The 15,205-nt window shown below is 39.5% G+C and overlaps 1 long non-coding RNA gene across 1 annotated transcript; it reads left to right on the plus strand.

Moving 5' to 3' along the window:
• The first annotated feature begins 10,916 nt into the window (after window positions 1-10,916).
• Window positions 10,917-13,909, plus strand: LOC147343939 (uncharacterized). The gene is made up of 2 exons (XR_015155407.1): window positions 10,917-11,211; window positions 12,235-13,909. It is a non-coding gene; the product is annotated as an uncharacterized LOC147343939 (long non-coding RNA).
• The last annotated feature ends 1,296 nt before the right edge of the window (window positions 13,910-15,205 follow it).

Below are 15,205 nucleotides of genomic sequence, written 5' to 3' on the forward strand. Positions count from 1 at the left end.
CTAAAAAGCCTCTTGATGAAAGTGAAAGTGGAGAGTGAAAAAGTTGGCTTAAAGCTCGACATTCAGAAAATGAAGATCATGGCATCCGGTCCCATCACTTCATGAGAAATAGATGGGGAAACAGTGGAAACAGTGTCAGACATTATTTTTTTGGGCTCCAAAATCACTGCAGATGGGGACTTCAGCAATGAAATTAAAAGACGCTTACTCCTTGGAAGGAAAGTTATGACCAACCTAGATAACATATTCAAAAGCAGAGACATTACTTTGCCAACAAAGGTCCATCTAGTCAAGGCTATGGTTTTTCCTGTGGTCATGTATGGATGTGAGAGTTGGATGGTGAAGAAGGCTGAGCGCCGAAGAATTGATGCTTTTGAGCTGTGGTGTTGGAGAAGACTCTTGAGAGTCCCTTGGACTGCAAGGAGATCCAACCATTCCATTCTGAAGGAGATCAGCCCTGGGATTTCTTTGGAAGGAATGATGCTAAAGCTGAAACTCCAGTACTTTGGCCACCTCATGTGAAGAGTTGACTCATTGGAAAAGACTCTGATGCTGGGAGGGATTGGGGGCAGAAGGAGAAGGGGACGACAGAGGATGAGATGGCTGGATGGCATCACTGACTCAATGGATGTGAGTCTGAGTGAACTCCGGGAGTTGGTGATGGACAGGGAGGCCTGGCGTGCTGCGATTCATGGGGTCACAAAGAGTCGGGCATGACTGAGTGACTGAACTGAACTGAATGTGACTTTTAATTTTGCTAATCATTTTGTTTTTGCTGTTTGCCCCTTGCATCTGTAACTGTATAACAAAGTTTTTTTTTTTTTTTTTTCTTCTAACCATCTGAAAGCTTTTAAGTTACAAATGACTGTTCATGCCCTATGGTTTCTACAAGCTCTTCCAGCTATTACTTGGGGCTCCTGGATCAGAAACACTAAATAAGAGGGTAAGGAGAATATGTTGCTTCAACAACTTAGGGTCAACGTCCCTCATCAGCAGGAAGCAGCTAAATAACGCTTTCTTTGCCCCCTTCCCTGGCAACAAAATTCTCCTAAAAGAAAAAGGAGGGAATGAGAGAGCTGACTTATGCAGGTTGATAAGGAGTCCAGGGCCCTCGAGGTGGAGGAGGCAAACATTGTTTACATTCCTTCACCTTAGTCATGTAAGACTTTTTTTCTTAAGCTTGGAGTTGCTATGGCAATAATCTATATCACTTAAAACCAACTTTCTTAAACCCAAAGCTAATGATTACACAACAAAACAATATATCTTACTTGGAAACCTGTTTTTCTTCAAAACCTATGCCCCTGATAATATGGATACAATATATCCCATCCAGAGACATCCTGTCCAGAGACTGTTCCCCTTGGTTAATCTTGTTTCCATATTATCTCAAGATGTATGTTGTGGGAGAGGAGCCTGGTAAAATTTTCACAGCCTTGAGGTACTTCTTTTATCTATGCTTAGCAGTCTGCTAAAAAGTATATTGTTGTTGTTAAGTTGCTTCAGTCGTGTCCGACTCTGTGCGACCCCATAGACGGAAGCCCACCAGGCTCCCCCATCCCTGGGATTCTCCAGGCAAGAACACTGGAGTGGGTTGCCATTTCCTTCTCCAATGCATGAAAGTGAAAAGTGAAAGTGAAGTCACTCAGTGGTGTCCAACTCTAGCGACCCCATGGACTGCAGCCTACCAGGCTTCTCTGTCCATGGGATTTTCTAGGCAAAAGTACTGGAGTGGGGTGCTATTGCCTTCTCCGAAAAAGTATATAATGCCCCACTTAAACTCGTAAGGGTGGATACTCTTCTACCCTCTTCCAGTGCCTTTTGTTGGAAGCTTTACTCTATCCTTTCACTTTAATAACATCTCCGCTACACAAAGCTCTGCATGACTGAGGCCGCATCTTTGGACGTGGAGCAAATTCTTCTCCTTCAGAGACCATGAATTGACAGTGCTCACTGTAAGCTATCAACCTTAAAGCCCTATATCAGTCAGCTAGGCAAGAAAGTTCCTCAATGACCTTCCTGTAGTGGCTGTTTAAGGTGAATCTCCTCCAGGAGAGTTTTCCAGCACCAAACTTTCTTAGAATCACTGACAGATAGAAGAAATAAAGCTGAATTCTAGGTTGAAAGTGAAAGTGTTAGTTGCTCAGTTGTGTCTGACTCTTTGCGAACTGGACCCCATGGACTATGAGCCACCAGGTTCCTCTGTCCATGGCATTCTCCTGGCAAAACTACTGGAGTGGTTAGCCATTTTCTTCTCCAGGGAGTTTTCCTGACCCAGGAATCAAATCTGGGTCTCCCATATTACGACAGATTCTTTACCATCTAAGCCACCAGCAAAGCCCTGAATTCTAGGTTGGTTACCTGTAAATTTGGTGCTCAGGTTATCCTTCAGAAAAGTGGAACATTTCTCAAATTCTTTACTGTTTGTAATTGGGAAATGAATAATAGTTGATTTCATTTCTTTGTGTGCCTGTGTTTTTTTAATTTTTAAATGAAACAAAGATGAATATTTTTAATGATAAAAGGTGCAATTCACAAAGAAAATAGACATCATAAACCATTAGATACTTAACAACAAAGAAACAAATATACATAAAGCAAAAATCAGAAGAGACATATGAGAAAATAAAAAATATATAATCATAGTGAGACATATTAATATTTCTCTGAGAATATTTTATCAAATGCAGAAAAATAAGAATTGGAGCATCTCTAATAGTCTTTAAAAATTTAAATATAATAGATTTCTATTTATATTAACTTACATTAATCTTATATCATACACAAATACATTTAAAATTTTGTACATCCTACATTGTTATTAGATGTCCATGGGACATTTAGAAAAATTACCAAATTTCAAAACATAGAATTCTTTTTTCTTGTGATTCAGTTATACATATACACATATATTAGCTTTGAAATTATTTTCCATTATAGGTTATTATAAGATATTGACTATATCTCCCTGTGCTATACAGTAAACCTTTGTTGCTTGTTGCATATCTATTTTTTTAAATCTAATATTCTATGTATACTAAGTCGAACAAGTGGATTCAAAATGTCAAATTTTTTAGTTAGGTAAAAATTCATGTTTTCCAAAATATGTGTATATACATATTATTTATATATATGTATATAAGAGCTTTTCTACCATGCTTGATAAAGGCTTGAGGAAGAGTTTGAAAAAAAGAAGAAGAAGAGATAGAGAAATTGGAAGCATAGGCTAAGTGAAATGAGAGCCTTGAATATGAAATAGAAAAGTAGAACAAACTAAATGAAAGTGATAGATCCTCATGTGGTCCGGTTGTTTTTAAACATGGCTGCTCATTAGAAATGTCAGGTTGGTTTGTTTCTCTTCCTTGGTTCCCGTCTTCCAACAAAAATTTGGAGCAATGGACCAAAAGGTGTAGAACAGCAGACAAGTTACAGCTCACTTCAGTTCAAGCAGATAGATCTTTCATTAGTTCAAAACTCCCAAAGGAGTCCTCCTCATCCTCTCTATCAATCCCTCTTAGCTTCCCCATTTTACCCTTCCAGTATCCTTTTGGTTGCACCCAGTGCAAAGTAGGGCTTGCACCCACCACCAATCAATGAAAGGGAATGCAAATGGGTATGTGCCCAAGGCTGTTGACAATTGTAAGTTATATAACAACAAGTTGTACTATATCTTCCCATAATTTCATCTTTTATAATTAGATATAGAATATTCATGAGCCCTTAATTGGCTCCTAACTGCCTAAGGTTACTTGGGTAAGCCCCTGTGGTTATTTTGTATCCACTGTGTGCCTAGAACACATGTGCAAGAACTGAAGATCTCTGTGGTTATTTTGTAGTGTATATATGAGCTCTCCTGGATGTGTCTGGAGTGGAGTTTACAGGCAGGCTTGCATCACTTTCAGCCACGCCTCCCCTCACAGCTCATGTCTAACTTCCTAACAGAAACATACCTGAAGAGGAGGAGCCAAGATGGCGGAGGAGTAGGACGGGGAGAACACTTTCTCCCCCACAAATTCATCAAAAGAGCATTTAAACATCAAGTAAATTCCACAAAACAACTTCTGAATGCCGGCAGAGGACATCAGGCACCCAGAAAAGCAACCCAACTCTTCGAAAGGAGGTAGGAAAAAATATAAAAGACAAAAAAAAAGAGACAAAAGAGGGAGGGACGGACTTCCGTCCCGGGAAGGGAGTATTAAAAAGAGAGAAGTTTCCAAACACCAGGAAACCTTCTCACTGCCGAATCTGTGCCGAGCTTTGGAAGCACAGAGGGCAACATAACAGGGAGAAAAAATAAACAATTAAAACTCGCGGATTGCGAGCCCTACGGTAACTCCCCCAGCGGAGAAGCAGCGCAGACGCCTGCACACGCCATTAGCAAGCGGGGGCTGGGCAGGGAGGTGCTGCGCGGGCTGCATCGCTGAGAGTAAGAATCTGGCCTGAATACCCTGAGCGCTATCTGAGCGAAATAATTTGGGCTAGCAAACCAGACTGTGGGATATCTACCACGCGAAAAGCCAGCCCCAACCTAAGACACCGCCAGGCCCGCGCACGGAACAAAGGACTGAACAGAGATAGCCGGCTGCAGACCTTCCCCCTCCGGTAACAGGCAGCCAGAGCTGGAAGGGGACAATCGCAGCTGCAGAGAGACATTATCTATAAAACTGTAAGCAGGCTTCTTTGCTAACTAAAACTTCTTGGGGGTCTGGATGGTCAACATCTGCCTGAGAAGGTGCGCCAGTTTTACACCCAGATAACTGAGTGGTGGGGAGGCGATAAGTCGCAGCATTGGCGTTCGCCAAACACCTCATCACCTGAGCTGCTCGGACCTGGGAAGAGCACAAAATGCAGGCCCAACAGAGTCTGTGCCTCTGAGGACTACCCGAGTGCCTGAACCTGAGCGGCTTGGACCTGGGAGGTACATGCAGCCCAGGGCCGGCCTCGGATTGTTCTCGGCGGAACAACCTAGAGCCCGAGCAGTGTGGGCAGGGAGGCTACACGCGCCGTGAGTGGGGGCAGACCCAGTGTGGCTGAGGCACTGCGAGCGCACACCAGTGTTATTTGTTTGCAGCATCCCTCCCTCCCTCCCCACAGCGCGACTGAACAAGTGAGCCTAAAAAAAAAAAAAAGTTTCCCCCACCGTCCCCTTTGTGTCAGGGTGGAAGCCAGACACTGAAGAGACCAGCAAACAGAAGAAGTTATAACAGAGGGAAACACCTTGGAAGCTACAGGCAGTAGATTAAACCCTGTGGTTACTATGGACTACATAGGAAGGGGCCTATAGATCTTGAGAAATATAAGTTGGACCAAGGAACTGGCCAAAAATGAACTGAACCCACCATACAACAAAACCAGAGAAAGTCCTAGATATATTTTTACTATTTTTACGATCATTCTTTCTTTCTTTCTTTTTTCTTTTTAATTAAAAAAAATTTTTAAATCCTCTATTGTTCCTTTAATTTTCACTTCTATAACCTATTACTTTGCAGAAAAAAAAAAGACCCTATTTTTTTCTTCTTCAGCAAACTTCATATATATATATTTTATAATTTTTTGACCTTATTTTTTTTTCTTCTTCTTCTTTTCTTTAACATTGTATTTTTGAAATTCCACACTCTACTCTAGTTTTTTAATATTAGCTTTTTGGTATATGTTATCAATTTTGTACCTACAGTTTTTTTTTTTATAATTTCTGTGATTTTTTTTTTCTGTTTCATTCTCTTCTTCTTTTATATAACATTATATATCTGAAATTCCAAACTCTACTCTAGATTTTTAATTTATGCTTTTTGGTATTTGATAAAAATTTGTACCTGTATTTTCTTTATAATTTTTGCGACATTGTTTTTGTTTGTTTGTTTTCTCTCTTTATGTTTCTTCTTCCTTTTTTTTAACATTGTATTTTTGAAATTCCAAACTCTACTCTAGATTTTTAATTTTTGCTTTTTGGTATTAGTTATCAATTTTGTACCTGTATTTTCTTTATAATTTTCGTGACCTTGTTTGTTTTTCTTTGTTCGTTTTTTTCTCTTTCTTTTCCTTCTTTTCTTTAACATCGTATTTTTGAAATTCCAAACTCTACTCTAGATTCTTAATTTTTGCTTTTATGTATTTGTTACCAATTTTGTACCTTTAAGAACCCAATGTTCAGGACCCATTTTTCACTAGGGAGCAAGATTACTGGCTTGACTGCTCTCTCTCCCTTTGGACTCTCCTTTTTCTCCACCAGGTTGCCTGTGTCTCCTCCCTAACCCCTCTCTACTCTACCCAACTCTGAGTTTATGTGTGTTCCAGATGGTGGAGAACACTTAGGGAACTGATTACTGGCTGGATCTGTCTCCCTCCTTTTCATTCCCCCCTTTTATCCCTCTGGCCACCTCTGTCTCCTTCCTCCTTCTTCTCTTCTCTGTATAACTCCGTGAACATCTCTGAGTGGTCCAGTTGTGGAGTGCACATAAGGAAGTGACTACTGGCTACCCCACTATCTCCACTATTGATTCCACCTCATCTCAATTGGGTCACCTCTAACTCCCTCCTCCCACTTCTCTTCTCCATGTAACGCTGTGAACCTCTCTGAGTGACCCTCACAGTAGAGAAACTTTTCATCTTTAACGTAGATGTTTTATCAATGGTGCTGTGTAGAAGGAGAAGTTTTGAAACTACTGTAAAAATTAGACCGATAACTGGAAGCAGGAGGCTTAAGTCCAAACCCTGACTCCAGGGAACTCCTGACTCCAAGGAACATTAATTGACAGGAGCTCATCAAACGCCTCCAAACCGACACTGAAACTAAGCACCACACAAGGGCTAACAAGTTCCAGGGCAAGACATACCAAGCAAATTCTCCAGCAACAAAGGAGCACAGCCCTGAGCTTCAAGATACAAGCTGCCCAAAGTCACCCCAAAACCATAGATATCTCATAACTCATTACTGGACACCCACCAGAACAACGACACAAGCTTCCCTAACCAGGAAACCCTGACAAGCCACCTGTACAAACCCACACACAGCGAGGAAAAGCCACAATAAAGAGAATTCCATAAACTGCCAGAATATAGAAAGGACACCCCAAACTCAGCAATTTAAACAAGATGAAGAGACAGAGGAATACCCAGCAGATAAAGGAACAGGATAAAAGCCCACCAAACCACACAAAAGAGGAAGAGATAGGGAATCTACCTGATAAAGAATTCCAAATAATGATAGTGAAATTGATCCAAAATCTTGAAATCAAAATGGAATCACAGATAAATAGCTTGGAGACTAAGATTGAGAAGATGCAAGAAAGGTTTAACGAGGACCTAGAAGAAATAAAAGAGAGTCAATATAAAATGAATAATGCAATAAATGAAATTAAAAACACTCTGGAGGCAACAAATAGTAGAATAACAGAGGCAGAAGATAGGATTAGTGAATTAGAAGATAGAATGGTAGAAATAAATGAATCAGAGAGGATAAAAGAAAAACGAATTAAAAGAAATGAGGACAATCTCAGAGACCTCCAGGACAATATTAAACGCTACAACATTCGAATCATAGGGGTCCCAGAAGAAGAAGACAAAAAGAAAGACCATGAGAAAATACTTGAGGAGATAATAGTTGAAAACTTCCCTAAAATGGGGAAGGAAATAATCACCCAAGTCCAAGAAACCCAGAGAGTCCCAAACAGGATAAACCCAAGGCGAAACACCCCAAGACACATATTAATCAAATTAACAAAGATCAAACACAAAGAACAAATATTAAAAGCAGCAAGGGAAAAACAACAAATAACACACAAGGGAATTCCCATAAGGATAACAGCTGATCTTTCAATAGAAACTCTTCAAGCCAGGGGGGAATGGCAAGACATACTTAAAATGATGAAAGAAAATAACCTACAGCCCAGATTATTGTACCCAGCAAGGATCTCATTCAAGTATGAAGGAGAAATCAAAAGGTTTTCAGACAAGCAAAAGCTGAGAGAATTCTGCACCACCAAACCAGCTCTCCAACAAATACTAAAGGATATTCTCTAGACAGGAAACACAAAAATGGTGTATAAGTTCGAACCCAAAACAATAAAGTAAATGGCAACGGGATCATACTTATCAGTAATTACCTTAAACGTAAATGGGTTGAATGCCCCAACCAAAAGACAAAGACTGGCTGAATGGATACAAAAACAAGACCCCTACATATGTTGTCTACAAGAGACCCACCTCAAAACAGGGGACACATACAGACTGAAAGTGAAGGGCTGGAAAAATATTTTCCATTCAAATAGGGACCAAAAGAAAGCAGGAGTAGCAATACTCATATCAGATAAAATAGACTTTAAAACAAAGGCTGTGAAGAGAGACAAAGAAGGTCACTACATAATGATCAAAGGATCAATCCAAGAAGAAGATATAACAATTATAAATATATATGCACCCAACACGGGAGCGCCACAATATGTAAGACAAATGCTAACAAGTATGAAAGGAGAAATTAACAATAACACAATAATAGTGGGAGACTTTAATACCCCACTCACACCTATGGATAGATCAACTAAACAGAAAATTAACAAGGAAACACAAACTTTAAATGATACAATAGACCAGTTAGACCTAATTGATATCTATAGGACATTTCATCCCAAAACAATGAATTTTACCTTTTTCTCAAGTGCACATGGAACCTTCTCCAGGATAGATGACATCCTGGGCCATAAAGCTAGCCTTGGTAAATTCAAAAAAATAGAAATCATTCCAAGCATCTTTTCTGACCACAATGCAGTAAGATTAGATCTCAACTACAGGAGAAAAACTATTAAAAATGCCAACATATGGAGGCTGAACAACACGCTGCTGAATAACCAACAAATCACAGAAGAAATCAAAAAAGAAATCAAAATTTGCATAGAAACGAATGAAAATGAAAGCACAACAACCCAAAACCTGTGGGACACGGTAAAAGCAGTCCTAAGGGGAAAGTTCATAGCAATACAGGCACACCTCAAGAAAAAAGTCAAATAAACAACCTAACTCTACACCTAAAGCAACTAGAAAAAGAAGAAATGAAGAACCCCAGGGTTAGTAGAAGGAAAGAAATCTTAAAAATTAGAGCAGAAATAAATGCAAAAGAAACAAAAGAGACCATAGCAAAAATCAACAAAACCAAAAGCTGGTTCTTTGAAAGGATAAATAAAATTGACAAACCATTAGCCAGACTCATCAAGAAACAAAGGGAGAAAAATCAAATCAATAAAATTAGAAATGAAAATGGAGAGATCACAACAGACAACACAGAAATACAAAGGATCATAAGAGACTACTATCAACAATTATATGCCAATAAAATGGACAATGTGGAAGAAATGGACAAATTCTTAGAAAAGTACAACTTTCCAAAACTGGACCAGGAAGAAATAGAAAATCTTAACAGACTCATCACAAGCACGGAAATTGAAACTGTAATCAAAAATCTTCCAGCAAACAAAAGCCCAGGTCCAGATGGCTTCACAGCTGAATTCTACCAAAAATTTAGAGAAGAGCTAACACCTATCCTGCTCAAACTCTTCCAGAAAATTGCAGAGGAAGGTAAACTTCCAAACTCATTCTATGAGGCCACCATCACCCTAATACCAAAACCTGACAAAGATCCCACAAAAAAAGAAAACTACAGGCCAATATCACTGATGAACATAGATGCAAAAATCCTTAACAAAATTCTAGCAACCAGAATCCAGCAACACATTAAAAAGATCATACACCATGACCAAGTGGGCTTTATCCCAGGGATGCAAGGATTCTTCAATATCCGCAAATCAATCAATGTAATACACCACATTAACAAATTGAAAAATAAAAACCATATGATTATCTCAATAGATGCAGAGAAAGCCTTTGACAAAATTCAACACCCATTTATGATAAAAACTCTCCAGAAAGCAGGAATAGAAGGAACATACCTCAACATAATAAAAGCTATATATGACAAACCCACAGCAAACATTATCCTCAATGGTGAAAAATTGAAAGCATTTCCTCTAAAGTCAGGAACAAGACAAGGGTGCCCACTTTCACCATTACTATTCAACATAGTTTTGGAAGTTTTGGCCACAGCAATCAGAGCAGAAAAAGAAATAAAAGGAATCCAAATTGGAAAAGAAGAAGTAAAACTCTCACTATTTGCAGATAACATGATCCTCTACATAGAAAACCCTAAAGACTCCACCAGAAAATTACTAGAACTAATCAATGACTATAGTAAAGTTGCAGGATATAAAATCAACACACAGAAATCCCTTGCATTCCTATACACTAATAATGAGAAAACAGAGAAATTAAGGAAACAATTCCATTCACCATTGCAACGGAAAGAATAAAATACTTAGGAATATATCTACCTAAAGAAACTAAAGACCTATATATAGAAAACTATAAAACACTGGTGAAAGAAATCAAAGAGGACACTAATAGATGGAGAAATATACCATGTTCATGGATTGAAAGAATCAATATAGTGAAAATGAGTATACTACCCAAAGCAATCTATAGATTCAATGCAATCCCTATCAAGCTACCAACAGTATTCTTCACAGAGCTAGAACAAATAATTTCACAATTTGTATGGAAATACAAAAAACCTCGAATAGCCAAAGCGATCTTGAGAAAGAAGAATGGAACTGGAGGAATCAACCTACCTGACTTCAGGCTCTACTACAAAGCCACAGTTATCAAGACACTATGGTACTGGCACAAAGACAGAAATATAGATCAATGGAACAAAATAGAAAGCCCAGAGATAAATCCACGCACATATGGACACCTTGTCTTTGACAAAGGAGGCAAGGATATACAATGGATTAAAGACAATCTCTTTAACAAGTGGTGCTGGGAAAACTGGTCAACCACTTGTAAAAGAATGAAACTAGAACACTTTCTAACACCATACACAAAAATAAACTCAAAATGGGTTAAAGATCTAAACATAAGACCAGAAACTATAAAACTCCTAGAGGGGTACTCTTTCTGCCCCCTTCTGATGCCTATGTCAGAAGCTTTCTCTATCTCCTTTATACTTTAATAAAACTTTATTACACAAAAGCTCTGAGCGATCAAGCCTTGTCTCTGGCCCCGGATTGAATTCTTCTCCTCCGGGGGCCAAGAATCCTGGTGTATTCGCGTGATTCAACAACAACCTTTCATCTTGGGGGCTCGTCCGGGATCCTTCAGGACAAGGTAAGGATGCTTGGAGCTTTAGTTCTTTGTTCTCTTGGCGAACACGTTTTCTGCTGTGCTTTACTAACTCTACCGTGTGCTTGTGTGAATGAATGGCATGCCCTGCGTGAAACAAGTAAGGAGCTCTGCTCTGCGGTTCCACGGTAATCTCATAGGGCTTATGGCAGAAACCTGTCGGGGCGTTATACCAACCTGCCAATGCCAAGAGGCACCCAATATCTCCTTCGGGAACCGACCAGAAATGAGCAAAGCGTGTGGACCGAACTCTCCTTTCTCGGTCAAACTTTTCGGTCTCTTTGACCATTTCATAACTCCTTGGGAATTAGAAGTACTAACCTAATCTATCGGATCATAGACGTTCAAGGGACTTGTGATCTATACTGTTACTGTGTACTGTGGCTTAGGTCCCAAACTTGGATTCGTAGTCAAGAAAGTGTCTAGCCTCGCTAGGAATCGAAAGTTCGGAAGCTAGATGGAGCTCTAGCTCCCAGAACATCTCTGAGGTTAAAGGTTACTCAGATTGGGACTGCGATGGGTTTTTTTTTTCCTTTGGTAATGCCGGCTCTTAGTGGATCAGAGGAGGCTGTTATACTGGTGTGGTGATGCTTGGAAAGAACATCTCAGTTTTATGTTCGCGTCGGTCTTATTGTGGTCAGGAAATACTCAGGGTTGTGCACAGGCACTCAGGTGACGAATGTTTCCCACAATGGTCTTAGCTTGGGAGGCATTCTGGAAGGTTATTCTGATTCACCCCGGGTGACATCAGAGGCAAGCAAGGTTAAGGGTGAAGAGCTGGACGTCAAGTAGGGATGCTATCAAGTCTACCCCTGGTACATCCCCACCCCATCTCGGTGGTAGAACCGGGAGGGACGAGTACGGCGCCTGCGTCGGTAAGGGACAGACTAAGTCCGACCAGGAAGGAAAAGCTTTTGGTGTAACGTCTGTCTACACCCCCATCTAGAGCAGGGAGGGACGCCTCCGGTAGAAAAAATGGCGCTGGTCGCTTTTTTTTCTCTCTTACAGATGGGAGCTAACAATTCCAGCCTCACTCCTTTGAACTGTATCCTGAAAAACTGGGATAGATTTGATCCCCAGGGCTTAAAGAAGACACACCTGGTCTTCCTATGTGATACTGCATGGCCACAGTATCCATTGGAGGACGGCGAACGGTGGCCAGTTGGAGGGTCTCTTAAGTATAATACTGTTCTACAATTAGACCGGTTCTGTAAGGAACAAGGGAAATGGGTAGAAGTAGCATATGTGTTGCCCTTTTTCTCTCTGCGAAATATGCCAGACTTATGTCCTAAGGGTATAGATTTGGGCATGAAATCTTCAGCTCCTCCCTATCCTCTTCCTTTGCCCCCGTACCTGGGACTCCAAACTGGGATTCAAACTGCCCAAAAAAAAAATAAATAAATAAAATAAAATAAAACTCCTAGAGGAGAACATAGGCAAAACACTCTGTGACATACATCACAGCAGGATCCTCTATGACCCACCTCCCAGAATATCGGAAATAAAAGCAAAAATAAACAAATGGGACCTAATTAACCTTAAAAGCTTCTGCACATCAAAGGAAACTATCAGCAAGGTGAAAAGACAGCCTTCAGAATGGGAGAAAATAATAGCAAATGAAGCAACTGACAAACAACTAATCTCAAAAATATATAAGCAACTCCTCCAGCTCAACTCCAGAAAAATAAATGACCCAATCAAAAAATGGGCCAAAGAACTAAATAGACATTTCTCCAAAGAAGACATACAGATGGCTAACAAACACATGAAAAGATGCTCAACATCACTCATTATCAGAGAAATGCAAATCAAGACCACTATGAGGTACCATTTCACACCAGTCAGAACGGCTGCGATCCAAAAGTCTACAAATAATAAATGTTGGAGAGGGTGTGGAGGAAAGGGAACCCTCTTACACTGTTGGTGGGAATGCAAACTAGTACAGCCACTATGGAGAACAGTGTGGAGATTCCTTAAAAAACTGGAAATAGAGCTGCCTTATGATCCAGCAATCCCACTGCTGGGCATACACACTGAGGAAACCAGAAGGGAAAGAGACACGTGTACCCAATGTTCATTGCAGCACTGTTTATAATAGTCAGGACATGGAAGCAACCTAGATGTCCATCAGCAGATGAATGGATAAGAAAGATGTGGTACATATACACAATGGAGTATTACTCAGCCATTAAAAAGAATACATTTGAATCAGTTCTAATGAGGTGGATGAAACTGGAGCCTATTATACAGAGTGAAGTAAGCCAGAAAGAAAAACACCAATACAGTATACTAACGCATATATATATGGAATTTAGAAAGATGATAACAATAACCCTGTGTACGAGACAGCAAAAGTGACACTGATGTATGGAACAGTCTTATGGACTCTGTGGGAGAGGGAGAGGGTGGGAAGATTTGGGAGAATGGCATTGAAACATGTAAAATATCATGTATGAAACGAGATGCCAGTCCAGGTTCAATGCACGATACTGGATGCTTGGGGCTAGTGCACTGGGACGACCCAGAGGGATGGTATGGGGAGGGAGGAGGGTTCAGGATGGGGAGCACATGTATACCTGTGATGGATTCATTTTGATATTTGGCAAAACTAATACAATTATGTAAAGTTTAAAAATAAAATAAAATTTAAAAAATAAAAGAACATAAAAAAAAAAAAAAGAAACATACCTGAATCTCTGGTTAATTTAAAAAAAAAAAAAGCAATACCTGGGCATTTGTATTTTTCAAAAAATTCCAACATAATTCTGATATGCATCTGGATTCTAAAAGTAATTACAGGTTTTTCTATTAAATGGTAGTTTTGGTGATATAGAATTCTATTACTTTTCTGTTGACCAATCATGATACAATATTAATAGTTACATAATCACGATAGTGAAAGATGTGTATCAGTTTTCATAATCAATAGCCAGACCAAAAATAGTAATAATAATTACAGTTGTAAGCCATAATGGGAACATGATTAACCGAACAATATAAAATAATTACATACAGTTTGGGTGGAGAGGGGGTCAAGCACAGTGATGTGGTAAGTGGAAGTGCATACATGCAAATGTTTTCATCTGCTCAGCCAGTCTATATCTTTCGGTTGGTGCATTTAATCCATTTACATTTAAGGTAATTATTGATATGTATGATCGTATTATTGTTTCCTTAATTTGGTGGGGCTTAATTTCTGTAGGTAGGTATTTTCCTTCTCTTGCATTGCCAGCCTAGAAAAGTTCCTTTAGCATTTGTTGTAAAGCTGGTGTGGTGGTGCTAAATTCTCTTAACTTTTACTTCTCTGGAAAGCTTTTGATTTTCCCATCAAATCTGAAGGACAGTCTTGCTAGGTAGAGTATTCTTGATTGTAGGTTCTTCCCATTCATCACTTTAAATATATCATGCCATTCCCTTCTGGATTGTACAGTTTCTCTTGAGAAATCAGGTGATAGCTGATGGGAATTCCCTTGTATGTTATTTGTCATTTTCCCCTGTTGCTTTTAATATTTTATCTCTGCTTAATTTTTGTCAGTTTGATTACTCTATGCCTTGGTGTGTTCCCCCTTGGGTTTATCCTGCCTGGAATTCTCAGTGCTTTCTGGACTTGGTTGACTATTTCCTTTCCATTTTAGGGAATATTTCAGCTGTTATCTCTAAATATTTTCTCAGGTCCTTTCTTGCTCTCTTCTTCTGGGACCCCTACAATGTGAATGTTCATGTGCTTAATATTGTCCCAGAGGTCTCTTACAATGTCTTCATTTCTTTTCCTTCTTTTTTCTATATTCTGTTCTGCAGCAGTGATTTTCACCATTCTGTTCTTCAGGTTATTTATCTGTGTTTCTACATCAGTTATTCTGCTATTGCTTTCTTCTAGTGTTATTATTCATCTGTGTTTGTTATGTAGTTCTTCTAGGTCGTTGGTAAATATTTCTTGCTTCTTTTCAATCTTTGCTTCCATTCTTTTTCCAACATCCTT

Source organism: Bos grunniens, chromosome 26 (genome assembly GCF_055505025.1).
Source record: "Bos grunniens cultivar Pamir isolate PY7600 chromosome 26, Bosgru_T2T1.0, whole genome shotgun sequence".
Lineage (NCBI taxonomy): Eukaryota > Metazoa > Chordata > Mammalia > Artiodactyla > Bovidae > Bos > Bos grunniens.